Source organism: Gossypium arboreum, chromosome 9 (assembly GCF_025698485.1).
Source record: "Gossypium arboreum isolate Shixiya-1 chromosome 9, ASM2569848v2, whole genome shotgun sequence".
In the NCBI taxonomy this organism is placed as follows: Eukaryota; Viridiplantae; Streptophyta; class Magnoliopsida; order Malvales; family Malvaceae; genus Gossypium; species Gossypium arboreum.
This window is the reverse complement of record NC_069078.1, coordinates 3,387,176-3,404,581: the sequence shown is the minus strand read 5'-3', so window position 1 is coordinate 3,404,581 and position 17,406 is coordinate 3,387,176. Positions and strand designations below refer to the sequence as shown.

At 34.5% G+C, this 17,406-nt stretch overlaps 1 non-coding gene across 1 annotated transcript; it reads left to right on the top strand.

Annotated features, from left to right (window-relative positions):
* Window positions 1–3,591: 3,591 nt before the first annotated feature.
* LOC128281206 (small nucleolar RNA R71) lies at window positions 3,592–3,698 on the top strand. The gene has a single exon (XR_008271419.1). It is a non-coding gene; the product is annotated as a small nucleolar RNA R71 (small nucleolar RNA).
* Window positions 3,699–17,406: the final 13,708 nt, after the last annotated feature.

Sequence of the window (17,406 nt, the reverse complement as noted above, 5' to 3'; positions counted from 1 at the left end):
ATATTGCTTGACATCGTGAAGGAATATTCTTTGTCCTTGATGATTGAGCGTAAGTGGTAGTAACCTAGTGACTAGAAAGTTAACAATATCACCATGCCATGGCAATGCCATAGCCAACAATATCTGCTTAACAGGGAATTCGTCTTTAACCATTTGACCATCATCATACTTATTCCCTGCTTCTAGTCATGACAAGTGATCAACCACTTGGTTTTCAGTGCCTTTCGTATCTTTGATTTGCAAATCAAATTCTTGCAGCAATAATATCCATCTAATGAGTTTAGGTTTGGCCTCTTTTTTTGTTACCAAATATTTTATGGTAGAATGGTCTATATAAACTGTGAATTTGGTGCCCACTAAATAAGCTTTGAATTTTTCAAAGACAAACACCACTGCAAACCATTCTTTCCCTGTGGTGGTGTAAATGAGTTGTGAATCTATTAGTGTGCAACTGGCATAATATATAGCATGAAACATTTTGGCTTTTCTTCGCCCTCGCACTGCTCCAACAGCAAAGTCACTTGCATCACATTAGTTCAAATGGTAGAGTCCATTCTGGTGCAATGACTATAGATGCTATAATTAATCGCTTTTAACTCTTCGAACACCTTTGAGCATAAGTCATCAAAATGAAATGGTCTTTTTTGCTCCAAAAATTGAGAAAGAGGCTTTGTTATCTTAGAAAAATCCTTGATAAAGCAATGGTAAAATCCAACATGACTAAGGAAGCTTCTGATTCCTTTCACTGAATTGGGTGGTGGAATTTTTTCAATGACTTTTATTTTTGCTTTGTCGATGATAATTCCTCGCTGTGAAATCTTTTGGCCCAAAACAATGCCTTCACAAACCATGAAGTGGCATTTTTCCCAATTCAGTATTAGCTTTGTTTCTTGACATCAGCAAAGTACTAACTTCAAATTTTTTAGGAAATCTTCAAAAGTGTCACCAAACACTGAGAAATCATCCATGAATACTTCAAGGAACTTCTCCACCATGTCGAAAAATATTGCCATCATACAAGGCTGGAAGGTTGCCGGGGCATTACATAACCTAAATGGCATTCGTCTGAAAGCCAATGTTCTATAAGGACAGGTGAATATAGTCTTTTCTTGATTAGTAAGAGATATGGCAATTTGGTTGTACCCTGAGTAGCCATCTAAAAAATAGTAGAAAGATTTTCTTTTTAGTCTGTCCAGCATCTGATCTATAAAAGGCAGAGGGAAATGGTCATTATTCATTGCTTTATTGAGCTTTCGATAATCCATACAAGTTTTCCAACATGTAACGGTACGTGCGGGGATGAGTTCATTATTATCATTTCTGACTACTATGACTCTTAAATACTAAACAAGGCTCACCCAAGAGCTATCAGAAATCAAGTATATAATTCTAGCATCCAACCATTTGATAATCTCCTTCTTAAATACTTCTTTCATGACAGGATTCAGTCTCCTTTGTTGTTCAATAGATTTGCCATAACAATCTTCAAGTATTATTTTGTGCATACAGATTGCTGGGCTAATTCCTTTGATATCCGCAATTGACCATCCTAAAGCTTTCTTGGATTTTTTTAAGACCTTCAGTAATTGCATCTTCTGGTCTGTTGTAAGCTTGGTAGAAATAACTACAGGTAGTGTATCATTGTCTCCCAAATAAGCATAGTTCAAATGAATTGGTAATGGCTTCAAATCCAGCTTCAAATTTAGCACAGGTGGATCTTCTATTGGCGAGCGAGGAGGGTTGAAAGAGTGACTTGATAAGTCTAATGATTCAAAGCTCCTTTTGCATCCATTTTCAAATTGCTGAATTTCCATTAGTTCTCCAGATTCTTCAGTCAATTTTGTTTCATTTAATTCTATAGAGTCTACATCAGAATTGTGGTGCATATGTCTCACAAACTTTTCCTAGATTACAATGTCAACAAATTCTACAGCATGACATTTTTCATCTAGGTCTGCACATTTTAAAACATCAAACACATTAACTATCAACTGCTGATCATTAATTCTCATTGTTAACTCACCTTTCTATACATCAATCAATGTTCTACTAGTTGCTAACAAAGGTCATCCAAGTATTATAGGTACCTTTTTATCTACTTCACATTCCAGAATAATAAAATCTGTTAGAAAGATGAACTTGTCAACTCTTACCAGTACATCTTCTATTTTACCTTTTGGATGGACATATGATCTATCAGTTGGTTGTAGTGTGACTATAGTAGGTCTTGCCTTTCCTATCCCAAGTTTCTTTAAAATAGACATAGGTATTAGATTGATACCTTCACCTAAATAGCATAATGCTTTGCCTGCATAATTGTTTCCAGTCGAGCAGGGTATACTTAAACTCCTTGGATCTTTTAATTTATGTGGCAGACTATTCTTCAGCATTGCTATGCACCATTCAGTAAGTGCAACAGTTTTGAACTCCTCTAACCTTCTCTTATTGGATAGGATATCTTTCATGAATTTCACATAATTAGACATTTGATCTAATGCTTCCACCAAAGGTATGTTAATGTGTAATTGCTTCAAAACCTCCAAAAATTTCTTGAATTGAGCATCTTGTTTCGACTTTTGGAAACACTAAGGAAAATGTGGTGGCGGCCATTCTTCTATTTGTTGAGGTTGTCTTGCCATGACATTCGTATTGGCTCCCCAAGATGAATTTGCTTCTGTATGGTTTTGTCTACTCCTATCTTTTGTATTTTATTCCACTTCTATTTTGAAAGTTCTACTTCCAGGAACTTCTGAACTTTCCTCATCAGAAAAGTCATCATTTATAACTCTTGGCAGCTGAGTTCCACTCCGGAGTGTTATGGCTTTACATTGTTCCTTTCCTTGAGATCAAGAACTTTTTGTGTCACTAGGCAATGCTCCTTATTATCTGGAACTTAATACAATGACAATTTGTCCCACTTGATTCTCCAAAGCTCTTAAGGAAGCTGTCTGGCTCTGAATAATTGCATCATTCTTATCTATATACTCTTTTAATAGAGCTTCCATAATTGATATTGAAGATGACGAACTTTGTTGAACATATTTCTGCGACATTGGTTGACTGTGTCCAGGTGGTACACCAGCCACATTTTGTCTATTAACAGTGTTGGCATTTCCCATTCCTTGATTATTCCAGGTCAAATTTGGATATTGTTTTCACCCTAGATTGTAGGTGTTGGAGTAAAGATTGTTGTTGCTACGATTAAAATTTCCCATGTAATATGCAGACGCTGGATTGGATGGGCATTCCTCAAAAACATAGTCTTCTCCACAGTATACGGATGCTAGTTCTGCAACCTTCATCTCCTACACTGTAGAGGGTCTTTTTATAGTTTTAATCATATTTTTTAAAGATGATACCTGAGCTAATAACAATGTAATCAGATCAAGTGCAATTGCTCCAACAACTCTTCTACCAATACCAACTCTGCTAATTGGGTACTGATAATCATTATTTGCTATTCTTTCTAGAATTTCATATGCTTCATTGTAGGATTTTTCAAGCAACGTCCCATCAGTAGATGTATCCACCACTATTCGTGTACGAGCATTTAATCAATTGTAGAACATTTCCATTTGTTTCAAATGCTGAAAACCATGCATCGGGCATTTTCTAATTAGTTCCTTGAAATGTTCCCATGCTTTGTATAATGCCTTATCTTCAAATTGCCTAAACGATGTAATGTCATTCCTAAGCTTGGCATTCATGTTGGGACGATTGTACCTAAGTAGAAATCTCTAACACAGTTTATTCCAAGATGCCATCGTACCTGATGGTAATGCATTCAACCATGATCTGGCATGATCTCGCAATGAATAAGGGAACAATTTTAATCTAAGGGCATCTGCAAGAACACCCTGCTACCTGAATGAGTCACAAACTTTAAGAAAAAGTTTCAAGTGCAATTTGGGATCTTTAGTCGGTAAACCACTAATCTGCCCTACCATCTACAACATTTGAAACACTACTGGTTTTAATTTAAAGTGTTGAGTTTGAATATATGGCCTAGCAATTCCTGAACTTAGATCACCCAAAATAGGCACTACATGTTCTCTAATAGGTCTGCCTCTGTCATCTATGATTCGAGGAATATCAGCATTCTTTTCATTCTAGAGTACCTGATCTTCTCTTATTGGATCATTTATAACCCTATCCATTTATCTTAACTCTTTTCTTCTTCGCGTTAATGTCCTTTCAATTTTATGATCAAAATAGTATTTTGTATCATCTTGAATACTTCTTCTCATGCACTAATAAAAACTTAAAAAATAAAATAAAATACTAATTAATTGTTCTAATAAAAATAACTAGAATAATAACAAATCAACTTTTCACCAATGGTGCCGATTCCCGGCAACGACGCCAAAAACTTGTTGCGTGTAAATACCTAATGCAATTGTGCAAGTGTACACATCATTCAAGTAATAAAGTGATAAGTAAGTATCATCTCCACAGGGATAAAAAATTGGTAAGAAATTGATTAAGTTATTATAATCCTATTGGTTATACTAAATAACAAGAAATTAACTCAAAGTGAATAAGATGATTTTATAATGAATTAATGTAATTAAATGCTAAAAACAAAGAATTGATATGGAAAACAAAATGTAGTACCAAATTACAGAGAAAAGCAAGAGTAATTCTATTGCTTAATGAATAGGGTTGGATTTATTCAGATGAAATGCTCATATCAAAGTAATGCCATGGAAAAATATTGTCTAATCAATTGCTTAGAGATTCACCACTATAACCTTCCTCTTTCGATAGGTAGATCTTAAGCTAAAAATCTGAGTTATTGTATGTCTACAGAACTCCGGATTAATAACTACAATGAGCGTTCTTCTTTGTATGACTTGCAACATCTATGTCTAGAGTGCTACAAATATTCTGTCGAGCATTCGCTTGCATCAAACAATTCAAGATCGAATATATTTAACCTTTTCAAAATAAAAAATACATCTAAGAACACATCACATAATCAACTATGTCTAGTGCTTGCATGCATGTATTTAAAATAAGCATAAATCAAATGAAATAGTGATATAGACAATCTCAAATCACGGGCATTAAAGATGATAAAACATTCACCCCAATAATTTCAACCCAAAAAAGATTTAGTTCATGGGTGGAAAAGTTAACACCAAATTAAAATCATTCATCAACATTAAAACAAGTTTGAATAACATAAATCAGGAAAACAAAGGCAGAAATTGTTGGATTTCTCACCACACTTTAGTTTTTCTTTTATCTTCCGATTGTATGTGAACCCAGGTTAGATGTCTCTTCCTCTTCTTCACGTTTGTATTATGCTCTATGTAGCTACTACTCTTTCTTTCTCTGGAATTCTCCAATGGAGTTCTTCTTTGCGCAAAAAAGGATTGCTATCACCAATCTCTTTCTCATCCTGATTTTTTCTCCATTTTTCTTCTTCTCTCTCTTTCTTTTATTGGGTCGATCCTCTTTTTAGGTTGTTTTTCTGGTACACACACAACTGGCTGAGAATGACGTGGATAAAGTGATGACTCATCTTTCTAGAATTACCATGGCAATTTTGTTGGCAATAAACCTCACCATTTGCCACTACAATGTTTCACTTCCTTTATTTTCCCTCTTCATCTTCTTACACCTGTGTTCACACAAAACCACACCTTTCCTCCCCAAGTGATAAAAGTAACAAATAGTGACCATTATATTGGAATCCAAGCTTTGTTATGCAATGTTCTAAAAAAATCCTAAAAATACAAATGTAGTCACTTAATTACAACCAATTAATTTCATTTAGAGGCCTTAATTATAACACTTTTCAAGAGTTATCATCCACTCAGTGATCGTCTCTTTGACCCACTTGAAGATTTAAACAGATGAGATCCATCAACACTTGTAGTTCCAGGCGACTATTGTGGAGTTGCATGTTCTAACAACTAAGTCACTAACCTATGTCTATTTCAACTATAACTCGGTAGTCCACTTAGTGATCATCTCACTTACCCACTTGTAGCTTTAAACAAATGGGATTCATCAACCCTGATAGTTGCATACAACTAGTGTGGAGTTTCATGTTCTGACAACTAAGTCACTAAGCTATTTCTAGCTCAATTATAACTTGGTAGCCCACTCAGTGATCGTCTCTTTGACCCACTTGGAGCTTTAAATGGATGGGATCCATTAACACTTGTAGTTCTATGCTATTAGTATGGAGTTGCATGTTCCAAAACTAAGTTACTAAACTGTCCATCTCAACTATAACTCGATAGACCAATCAATGATTGTCTCTCTGGCCTCAACCACCTTACTAACCTTAGCTTTGTTTCCAATGCCTTCAACAACGCCATACCTTCCACTCTTTCCCAATGAAGCTAGTAACCACTATTTTTGTAACACCCCATACCCGTATTCCACGCTGGAACAAAGTATGAGGCATTATCCTGCTTAATCTCATACATTCGAATGACTATAAGTCACTAAGACTTTGTCCAACTGTAAACTTTCTCAATTTCTACCTTAAACATCTATTTATGAGCCCACGAAGCCCAAATCAACCATTGGACATTACACGGAACCATTTCGGGTCCTTAAACTAATCTTAGAAAATTTGCCTTTAAAACATTGCACACGCCCGTGTGGAAGGGTAACACGCCCTTGTCCCCTACCTGTGTGGCCAATTTATTTCCACAATTTTTCATAAATCAAGTGCAGACTTCATACAGCCTGGGTACACTCCCGTGTCTCTGCCCGTGTCACTCACACGGCCTCAATACGCCCGTGTTGTAGCCTATGTGCAAAAACCTTGACATTCTATTTCTGACGTCAGCAACCCAAAAATGCCACACGACCATGACACATGCCCGTGTAGTAGGCCATGTCTTCCACACGACTGAGACACACAGCCTTGTCTCTGCCCGTGTGAATACTACCATGCAATCTGACTTAAAATTTTTACGTGCAAGGGACACATGGCTAGACTACACGCCCATGGGAATAGCCGTGTGTCACACACAGCCCAGGCACATGCCCGTGTGCCTGCCTTTGTGGATAATATAAGGCTATTTTACAAGCCTTATTGCCACCCTTGCATACCTATCTTCATATAAAACCAGCCAATACCAAATCAAGCATAATTTCTATAGTCAACTCGACCACAATAGACACTTTTTCAACCATAATGATGCATCTTCTATTAACTCAAAATGAAAATTAGCCATCATTCAAGGCTTCATGCAAAGTGTGGAATCTATCCCAAAATAACATCTTTGACCGATTCTCAAGAACACAAAATAATAAAGTCTAAGCCCTATACATGCCATATTCAAAAATATAAATCCAACTATGCCGAGTGTTTCGGCTAATAGTGTGATCGATATCTCAGACTTCAAAGGAATCCTTGAGCTAATTAGGCGGCATTGAAAGGAAATGTAAAGGAAAGGGAGTAAGCATAAAGCTTAGTAAGTTGCAAATAAATAAGCATACCGCAACATTTATTCATAACCAACATGCTCATAACACCAAAGTAGGCATAGATGTAACTTACTCATCACCATACATACAAGTCACATATTATCTCTATATTGAGCTCATATCTCATACGTACCAATTAGGTACCTGTATCATTCTCAACATAGTTACACTTTCCTCATTAGTTCAAAACATAATATAGATCATTGAACCATTCGAAATGTCACCGGATATTCATTAAGTATCCAACATGGGTAAGATGCCGATTCCATGTCCTTGACATGGTCTTACACTAGATCTCATATATTCGTGCTGATGCCATTTCCCAGACATGGTTTTACACTGACACATCTCGTAGCTGATGCATGTCCTAGACATGTCTTACACTGGCTTACATCTCGAGGCTGATGCATGTCCCAAACATGTCTTACGCTAGCACTCATCTCAATGTCGATACCATGTCCCAGACATGGTCTTACACTGGCTCTCATAATGTGGCCGATGCATGTCCCAAACATGTCTTACACTAGCTCACAACCCAAATGTTACGGCATGAATATCCAGTTTACTTCCTAAGGTATCAATTGAGATTCTACTATCTCAAAATCAAGCAATTCATACTATATCTATTCAATAAAAATTTGAACATATATAGTAGCAATGTAGTTGTTTTATTTACAACTTACCTCGGATAACAAAATGTACTCGACTAGTCGCTTTAGTCGATTTGCTCGGCTTTCCCTCGGTCTAGGTTCGAATTTGGAAAATCTTGATCTATAATAACAAAATGCACTCATTTAATCAATAATTACAATTAGGCAATCATAAATTCATATTTTTGGTAAAATGACTATTTTGCCCCTTGGCTTTGGCAATTTGACCATTTTACCCTTATGCTTGAAATTTGTTTTTTTATCGAATTTCCTCTTATTTTAGGCTTTACTGACACCTTTTTACTCTTATAGCAACCCCAAATTCTCACTATTACACACACTTACCACCTATTTTGTAACTAATGCAAAACAGTCCTTTTAGGTGTTTTCATGCTAACACTTTTCACAAAATTGTTTGTTTAGAACTCTGCTAACATTCATTTTCTTCCATAAAATTTCAGGAAACAACATTAACTCTCTCATGGTAAATCCCTAGACTTATCACCATTTTTCAAAATAGTCATCTCATTTGAAAGCCCATGATACAAGCATGCCAAAAATGTAAAAATCATCAAGAAAATCATCAAGATCACTTACATTATTAGAGGAATAAGTTGCTGCAAATTTTCAGCTTTCAAACCTCCATATTTGCTGATATTTTCGGTGGAGAGAAGAGATGGAGAAGAAGAAAATAATAGCTAGGCTTTTAGGCATTATTTTATCACAAATTTACCTTGTCTCCTATGGCCGGCCACCTTGTTTATAGGGGTCTAATTTCTCCTTAAAGGCCCCCAATTTTAGTTCTCTAGCTATTTAACACATTTGGGTACCAAAATGCAACTTTTGCCTTTTATGCGATTTAGTCCTTTTTTGCAATTGGGCTCACAAACATTAAAATTAACTCCCAAATTTTTCATGCACTAATATAATCACACTATATCCTCATAATAATAATAAAATTAATTTTCTCAACTTTAGATTTGTGGTCCCGAGACCACTGTTCCAACTAGGCCTTAAATTGGGCTGTTACAATTGTCTTGCAATACAACTCACTCCTTCGGATACTACCATCCAAGATAAGTAATCTCACTGAGTTGGCCACTTTAAATTTAGCTCAAAATCATTTATCTGGCCAAATCTCAAGAGATATCCCATGAAATATCCAGTACCTTAGTCTTTCTTAGAACTCATTTTCGGGTTCAATTCTTAGAAGCATAAGGGGACTCCGTCTCTAGCTCCACAACTAATAGATTCAAATCTTCTAGTACCTTTGTATTATTTAATAGATGACTTATGCATGCATGGTTCATTTACTTGAGTTTATATGTTCATGGTTTTACATTGGGGTTTTCTTATTCTTCACGTGTGTTTCTATATCAATTGAATATTTGAGTTTGGCTATCCTTTTTGTAATTGAATGGTCGGTTATTATAGGTTGTTGTTATTGGTAGATAAGAGTCGATTGAGTCAAATCAAGAAAGCAAAGTATTTGGTAAAGTTTTTTTTAATAGAAGAAATAATCACGACTCTATTTCTTCATCTTGGTTTCCATTCATCTTTATTTATTTATTTATTTATTTATTTATTTTGATTCTCAAGTTTAATGAGTTGATTTAATGAGTTGATTTCATTTATATCAATTTGCATAATTTGAGTCGTATAATTTTGGGTCACATAATTTTATTTATAAATATAAACAATAATTAATAATTAATAATGAAAATTAATTGATATAGTTACAAAGATCCAAGTAAGATGCAAGAAATATCAAAAACAAACGAGATAAGGTTCGAGGAAAAGGAAAGTAGGAGACAATAAATGGTACCCCAGAAGCACAAAAAAAATATGGATAAATTTATAACATGATAATTTAGTACTTAGACAACTTTATGGTGGGGTTAAGTATTGATTTAATGGGATAATTTCATTTATGTTAAATTCGCATCATACGTTGTATAATTTTGGGTCACAATTTTGTTTAAAAAATATAAATGATGAATAATATTAATTGTGAAAATTAATGAAAAGGAAAGTAGGAGACAGTACTTGGTACCCGAGAGACAAAAAATTTAAAGTTTCTAAGATCATGACAATTTAGTACTTTAGACACGTTTATGGTGAGGTTGGGTATTGATTTAATGAGATCACTTTTTTTTTCTTTTTTTTCTTTTTTTGCTTTATTTTATATACATATATGTATATAATACAACCACTTTTTTTAAAAAAATCTTCAACTCTTTAATATTTATCTAGCCATCTTTAAATGTTCAATCTTTCAATCAAGTCATCCTCTTTGCTTTTTGTTTCAATTTAGCCCATTTTTGTAAGAGTTTGAATTCAGCACACCAACTTCATTCCTTATAAGAAAAACTCAATTTTAATAGCATTTTATTCGATAATTAGCTAAAAATAAATATATTAAAAATACGAATTTATCTTACTATCAAATTCCCTTTCCTTAGCTGATGCTTGTCCTTAAGCATGATATCCACTAAAAATAACTCGTCAATCATTTTCAAAATCAAAATCCCTTTCCTAGCCAAACATACTACAAACAATTAGGTCAATAAAAAAATAAACAATTGCTAAATTTAATCAATAAACATTTTATAAAATCTCGAACAACATGCCAAATTCAACTATTTCACTAAATTTAGGCTTAATCACATGCGAAACGATCATACCTAATATATACTGTTATTTATATTTTTTATTATTTGTATATTTTTTCAAACGTAGTCAGGTCTTTTGACGTGAAGTCAGATGACTACCCAAACACCTCACCTCAGTTACTCAACTTGGCACGTTCTTTTTATTTATTTATTTTTTAACGAATTCAAGACATAATCAAACCTTTTGACTCGAAACAAGATGTCAATGCAAGTACCTCATCTCGGTTACTCAATTTCACATGTCCTTAATCGATTTATTTCTCCTTTTTCAATGTTGTTACAAGTTTTGGTTCATCACCAAATCTTTTGATGTGAGATGAGATGACAACCCAATCACCTCATCTCAGTTACTCAATTTGGTCACATTTCTGAATCTTCACTCTTAACCGAACTATTAACAAATTTATTTATTTATTTAAATGAGTACTTTCACTGGGCAAATTCAAAAGAGCCAACAAATTTTCATGAAATATTGACTAAGGCATAACATTTTGAATTCTACAAAATATTCATTGATCAAGTAAGCAATAGTTATTCATGATTCACCCACTTATTTAAATAAACTAAACATAAAAATTAGAGGTTTATTTCCAAAACAAATTAAGAAATTATTCTTAGCAAAACACATGCAAAGAAGAAAGTATGGCATGATCCTCCTACTTAGCCTACATTGCCCCTAATGTGCAAAAAGAATAACAAGAGTAGAGAAATGTATACTCCTTGTGTATATTTAATGGGCCGAAGGACGGTGGGAGTGACTAATTTGCAAGATGGTGAGGATACTTGAGATGTTGGCTTCCATTCTTTCTAGGTGAGTCTCAATGTGATGAAGTCGTTCTTCCATTTAGGCTATTTTTTCTTCTTTTTTTTTTTTTTTTCCTTTAGGCATGGGCTGCTTGGGTTTTTTTCTTTTGGGATCTTTTTGGGTTATTTGAATTTCTGGGTTAGGACATGGGTTTATTTATTTGAGAAAGATGGGTACACTGATCATGACTATGCCCACGCCACTAATGAATTTTGATTTATGAAAAATGACCACTTCTGTTATGTACCTGAAATATAATGCGAGAAAATGGATTAAACAATATTTTATTTAATTCTCAAATTAAATTAAATAAATAAAGATAAATATAGGTTGCCTCCCATAAAGTGCTTTTGTTTAACGTCGTTAGCTCGAAGACCTAAGTGTTATTCATTTGGTTCCTCGAGAATTAATTATTCTACTAATTGTACTTGAAAGTTCTCGTAGAAAGATCTCAACATTTTCTCATTGTCCATGAAGTATTTCCTAGATTCCTCCATTATTGGTGGATTGAGACATTTTTGAGCTTTTCCATTTGGATTTTCCTTTTTCTCTACCAGAATCTTTAAATATAATGATAACGATTTGAGTTCCAGTTCCGGAGCCTGCAAAATAGAAGTCAAGAGTTTGTTTTAGAATGCGACAGTTCAAAATATTTTCCTTGACTTCTAAGAACTTGAGGAGTCTTTAATAGAATAACAGTTTCACGAATCGGTTCTCTAAACTTCATTATTTCCTCCAATTTATCCATCATATTGAGGTGTAAACTCTTGCAAAGTACAGGTTGTAACTCATCCTCTTCATGATATTCTAAATGAAATTTCATTAGTGGTTTAATAATATCAACACTAGAAATATTCAACATTGTGTTGGGTTGGCCCATCGTCTCATAAACATTAAAATTTACCACCTCACCGTCAAATTTCATAGTGAGGGTTCCACTTCGAACATTAATTTTTGTATGTGCGGTCTTAAGAATGGTCTTCCGAGTAGAATATCAAAAGTATTTCTTGAGTTGTCATCCTTCATATCAATGATGTAAAAGTCTATAGGAAAAATTAGTTCATTTACTTTAACGAGGACATCTTCCAACACCCATTTTGGATATATGCATGATCTGTTTGCCAATTGAATAATCACCCTTGTTTCTTTCAAAGGACCTGTGTCTAGCAATTTTAAAATAAATAAAGGCATTACTTTATTAGATGCTCCTAAATTACACATGGTTTTCTTTATGCCAATATTACCTATTTTGTAAGATATAGAAAACATATCTTAGTCCTTGCACTTAGGTGGGATTTTCCATTATAACACTACAGAAACAATTTCTCCCACATTCACCTATTTGCTTCATTGGAGTTTCTTTTTGCTAGTGTACAACTCTTTCAAGAATTTTACATAGCGTGGAACTTGTTTAATTGCATCAAGTAAAGAAATTTTGGTTTCTACCTTTCGAAATGTCTCAATGATTTCTCTCTCTTCCCGCTCCTTTTTAATTTGGAAGAGCTTTCCAAGGAATGAGGATGGTACAATGAATGGTTTTTGTGGTGCCAAATTTGTGGGAGCTACTAGTTCGGGTTTCTGCTCTTTCCATTCAGTGACATGATCATTACTCATGTCAGGAGCTGACTTCAAAACTATTCCACTTTTCAGTGTCATAGCACTTACATTATGTCGAGGATTCGGTTCAGTTTGAAACAGAAATCTCCCTTGGGTCTCCAAATGACTAACCATAAACGTAAGCTTACTTATTTTTTGATCTAGTTCTTGGAAATGTGCTTTAGTATTTTGTTGAAACTTTTTGGTGCTAACAGCTAACCTATCTACTATGGTTTCAAGAGATGTCTTTTGTAACAACCCGATTTAGGGCTTAGTCGAAACAGTAGTCTTGGGACCACAAACACAAATTTAAAAAGATTATTTTATTATTATTTTGATATTCTAGCATTAATATATTAGTGCATGAAAAATTTGGTAAGTTGATTTTTACGTTTGTAAGCCCAATTGCGAAAAAAGGACTAAATCGCATAAAATGTAAAAGTCCCAAATTGATAGCTAAAGGTGTTAGTTTGTTAGGGAATCAAAATTGGGGGTCTTTAAAGGGCAATTAGACCCTTAGAACTAAGCTTGGTTAGCCATGGGAGATAAAATGCTGAAAAGTCAACATTAGGTAAGTTTGATGACATAATGTGTAGTATAATAATACCCTAAGCCTAGCTATCATCTTTTTCTTTCATTCTCTCTTCATTACCACCAATTTTTCAGCCATTTTTAAGGGTTTTGAGCTTCAAAAATTTCAGCAACTTATTCCTCTCACAAGTAAGTGATTTCCATACTTTTTGTTGATGATTTTTACATTTTTGGACTCCTTGAAGCATAAGCTTTTAAATGAGGGGTCTATTTTGCAAAATGATTAAGAGCTTAGGGTTTTTACATGAATGGATTTGTAGTCTTTTCTGAGTTTTTATGGAAGAAAATGAGTTCTAATTGTGTTATAAACAACTTTTATGAGAGGTGTTAGCATGAAAACACCTAAATGGACTATTTTGTATAAATTGCAAAATAGGTGATAAATGTGTGAAATAGTGAGATTTTGGAGTTGCTATAAGAGTAAAAAGAGTTTTTATAGGCTTGAAATAAGAATAAATTTGATAAGAATCGATTTTCGAGCATAGGGGCAAAATGGTCATTTTGTCAAGATTTAGGGGCAAAATGGTCATTTTACCTAATATGTGAATTTTAGATTGCTTGATTTTATTTAGTAATATGAGGTAAGTTGTATATAAATAATACAACTACATTGCTAATGTATGTGTTGAATTTCATTTAAATTTAATATAGTATGAATTGCTTTATTGTGAAATTGAGTAAGTATGATGATAATAGAGATAGTAGAGTTCCCATTGAACATAGGAAATAAACTGGATATTCATGCTGTAACACTTGTGTCACTTGTGTGAGCTAGTGTAAGACATGTCTGGGACATGCATCGGCCATATTATGAGAGCCAGTGTAAGACCATGTCCGGGACATGGCATCGGTGTTGAGACGAGAGCTAGTCTAAGACATGTCTGGGACATGCATCGGCTACGAGATGTGTCAGTGTAAGACCATGTTTGGCACATGGCATCGGCACAGATATGTGAGAGCTAGTGTAAGACCATGTATGGGACATGGCGTCGGCCTCGATGAAAGTAGCCAGTGTAAGACCATGTCTGGAACATGGCATCGATTTGAAATATGAGCCAGTGTAAGACCACGTCTGGGACGTAGCATTGGCCACTTACCCATGTCTGAGGCTTAATGAATATCCGATAACTTTCCGAATGGTTCAACGGTGTATGTTATGTTGTTGAGCTAACAAGGAAAGTATAACCATGTTGTGAAAGATAAAGGTACCTAATTGGTACGTATGAGATATGAGCTCAATATATATATAGTGTGACTTGTATGGATGGTAGTGAGTAAGTTACACCTATGCCTACTTTGGTGTTATGAGCATGTTGATTTTGGAATAAATTTTGTATTATGCTTATTTATATGCGACTTACTAAGTTTATGCTTACTCCCTTTCCTTTCCCTTTTCTTTTAGTGCCGCCTAACTAGCTCAAGGATCACCAGAAGTCAGAGATATTGATCACACTATCAGCTGAAACATTTGGTATAGTTGGATTTATATTTTTGAACATGGCATGTATAGGGATAGAACTTATTATTTTCAGTCTTTGAGAATTGGCCAAATGTGTTGGCTTGGGATAGATCCCACACTTAGTATTGAGCCATGAATGATGGCTAATATTTATTTTGAGTTTATAAAAGATGCATCTTCATGGTTGAATGAATCTATTGTGGCTGATTTGATTGTGGAAATTATGCTTGATTTGGTATTGGTTGGCTTTTGCATGAAAATAGGTATGCAAGGGTGGCAATGAGGCTTGGTAAATAGCCTTATATTGTCCACACGAGTAGGCACACGGGCATGTGTCTAGGCCGTGTGTGACACACAGTCATCCCCATGGGCTTGTGGTCCGATGGTGTGTCCCCTGACATGAAAATTTTAAGTTAGTATGCATGATAATAAACACACGGACAGAGACACAGCCGTGTGTCTCAGCTGTGTGGAGGACACGACCTAGTACACTGGTGTGTGCCGTGGCCGTGTGACATTCTTGGGATGATGACATCAGAAACAGAATACCTAGGTTTTTGCATACGGGCTAAGACACGGGCGTGTTATTGCCATGTGAGGGACACGGGCAATTGAAACGGGCATGAGTTTGGCCATGTGAAAACCCCTACAGGTGTGAATTAGAATTTAATTCCGCAAGGGTGTGGAACATGGGCGTGTTACCTTTCCACACGGGCGTATGCCCTGTTTTAAAGGCAAATTTCTTAAGGTTGGTTTAAGGACCCGGAATGGTTCCGAATAGTTTTCAACGGTCAATTTGGGGCTCTTAGGCCCAAAATAAGAAGTTTAAAGTAAAAATTGAAAAAGTTTTAACTTGGACGGACTCTCGGTAGCTTGAGGTTATTCCAATGCATGAGATCAAGTTAGGTAATGCCTTGCACTTCGCTCCGGCGTGGATTATGGGTATAGGGTGCTACATCTTTGGAGGTTGATATTACTGAAGTGGAGGTGGCCTTGCTTGATATGATAGATTGTATTAAGGGTTTGATCCATAGCTCAAGTTTGGGTGATCCCTCGACCCTGCATTGTATGTGCTTGAATATGGATCATAACTATAACAACCCGTTTTTAGGTCAAATTGGAACAGTGATTTCGGGACCACAAATTTGAAGTCAAAATATTTATTTTATTATTTTATTATGGTTTAGAACATGATAGAATTACTATGTAAAAATTTCGTTAAGAAATTTTACTGTTTAAATGCTTAATTCAGTAAAAAGAACTAAATCGCGTAATGTGTAAAAGTTGAATTCTAATTGTCAAAGGTGTTTAATTGCTATGATTTAGTAAATTAGAAGTCCTTCTGTTGAAATTTGACCATGATTAAGGTTAGTGGACATTTATGTCCATGAATTATTTGATATATTAATGTTTTAGAATAAGGTTATAATGGTAATTTAGTTAATAAAATTTAATTTAATAAAAAAATGAATTTCTATTCTTTATTCATCTTCTTCAACCGAATTAAGGGTAAAGAATAGCCATTTTAAAGCTTCAAAATGAAGGGTAAAGAATAGCCAATTTAAAGCTTCAAACATTCGGTTACTTCACCTTAAGCATGTAAGTCTGTTTTTGCTCGATTTTTAATGATTTTTACGTTTTTGAGATCGTTGCTCCATATATTAGCTAGCCTGTACCTTAATTTTTGAATTTTTTCATGATTTTGAAAAGTTCCATTATTGAATACTCAAGTTCTTTAATGTTTAATGATATATTACAGAAGTTTGATGATAGTTAAACTAGTTTTGTAAAGTGATTTTTGACAAAAATGTCAAAAAGGGATTATGTTGAGAAATATGTACAATTCATGGATGAAATGTGAAATAAATGCAAAATATGGGCTAATAGGGACCCCATTAAAATTCGGCTACTATGAGTTATGGCCTAATTGTGTATTTTTACATTTTTATGTGTTAAGGACTAAATTGAAAAGTAGTCAAAACTCTAGGGTAAAATTTTAATTTAGCCAAAATGAATGTTTTAGGCTAAATTGAATTGAATGAATGTTTGAATGAGTTAATTTGATATTATATAGATCAAGGTAAGCAAATACCAGAACTAGATCGGGGAAAACGGAAAGTGGACGAATAGCCGATAGTTTTATCATAGGATACGAGGTAAGTTCATATAATTAGAATA